Raw genomic sequence first — 2,013 nt, 5'->3', positions numbered from 1 at the left:
GGACCCTCATCGATGGCGGGGCAGGGCTCAACGTCCTGTCCGTGGAAACATTCAACGGGCCAGCTTCAGCCAACCAAGCCCTTCTCCGGAATCACCGACGGCTCCACGGTCCCGATTGGGCAGGTCCGCCTCCCTGTCACCTTCGGGGCATGCGACAACTACCGCACCGAGCTCATCGACTTCGACGTCGCTCACATTCGCCTGCCGTACAACGCCATCCTTGGGTACCCGGCGTTGGCCAAGTTCATGGCCGTAACTCACCACGGCTACGACGTCCTCAAGATGCCAGGAAGTGGCGGAGTCATCACGGTGCCCTGTGAAGAGAAGGACGCGGTGTGTTCCCTGGAACGAGCCTTTTAGGCCGCGTCACTGGAAGACCTGGATCGCGGAAGCAGGAGGCTTCCCGAGACCGCCCCCAAGAAGAAGAAGACATTGTCCGGCCCGGCCCCTCAGGAGGCAGGCCCCTCTGGGCCCGTGCCTGCCCAGGGGGAACCTCCTTCCGTCACATAGGAAAGCGCGCCCGGCGCCGTCCTCAGGCAGGGCTCGGGGGCTCTCCCCTGGAGGGCCACCGACCTGGCTAGGGTCACGAGGGAGGCGCTTGGGCACCACATGGAGGCGTGCTTCGAAGCACATTTCCCTCAAGAAGGAGTAAGCAAGGAGATCCAGACCCTCAGGAGTTCGTCAGCAAGGCCATTCAGGAGCTACAGGAGTCAAGGGTCATGAAAGGCGGCCGCCGTCTACCAGCGGTGGCTCCCCATCCAGGCGAGGATGGTGGGCTGCGCGTCTGCATTGACATACTAGGGCTCAACCGAGTCGCCTCTCTGGAGCGCCTCTGGCCCTCGCGAGTGGGGTGCTGCGGAGGTCCACCCCACACCTGCGTTCGCATGCCTTACAGCTTGCCGAACGCGTCTGTCACGTACCAGCGCCTCATGAGGGGCATCATGGAGGCACAAGAGGCCAGGAGTTTCGCAGCCCTGGCGGAGATGGAGATGGTCCGCAGGGAGCCACCAGCGCCTCCGGAGCCTCCCGAGGCCCCTGGGCCTGGGGGCTCGTGAGGATCGGCTTCCGCAGCCCACTGAGTCTGCTACACCAACACCCCTTCGTCCTTAACGTCATCAGGTGACATCTTTCAAGTTTTACTTCTAGCTGGGAGCGCCCCCCTAGGGCTGCATTATTCCCAGGCCGCGTGGGTCCGTCCCTGCGGCATGTATCCCTTTTATTTCATGTTGTTAGCTTACCTTGTTGGGGGCACCCCTCGGGCTGCATGATCCCCAAGTCGCTCGGGCTAGACCCAGCGGCATGTATCTCATTTGCAGTTATTTCCGGTTATGCGTCATACCCACCATGCTTGATTATTTGATGCCGGCCCATGGAACCTCTTCTTCTCCATGCCGACTGCTTGCACGTTAAAGGGGGGGTACCTGAGCATTGCGACTCAGGGCTCTTACTGGCTCTCCAGCCCTCACCCTCTGGCCTTGTCCACGCATCGCGACCTGGCATACCAGCGACGGCTGAGACCAGCTCGAGGGCTGGGACCCGAGGACATAGAGTGCCGACATCTAACCAAATTGCAGGGACACATCACAAGATAAGGCCCAGTGCCAGGCGCAACCCGCCTAGAGGTAGGGCCCCGTGAGTCCCGCGCTGGCTCACGGGTGCCCAGATACACCTCGCGAGGCCCTACCGTGCCAGCCACGTGTCAGGGCGGGGCTGTACACGCCCCGGGGGCTCCTCCCGGAGGGGGCCCCCTCCCACGTACCAGTGGAAGCACCATGCTCCGTGCTGGCTGACGACACTGCCGAGGAGCGGCTATGCCCGTACACATACGGAAGCGCTATGCTCCGCGCTGGTGATAAACAACTGAGGGTAGCCCCCGGGCCACATCAACCTCAGGGAGCCCAGAGCTCAGTGTCTAGCCTCATCGTAACGCCTCCCCTCGGGAGTGCCGTGCGAGGGGGCTGGGCACGGGGGCTGTGCCTGGGTCACACCCAGACGCACGCCGCCCAGCCAGGT

This window comes from Triticum urartu, chromosome 1 (assembly GCF_003073215.2).
Source record: "Triticum urartu cultivar G1812 chromosome 1, Tu2.1, whole genome shotgun sequence".
Classification (NCBI taxonomy): Eukaryota; Viridiplantae; Streptophyta; class Magnoliopsida; order Poales; family Poaceae; genus Triticum; species Triticum urartu.
This window is presented reverse-complemented; position numbering follows the sequence as displayed.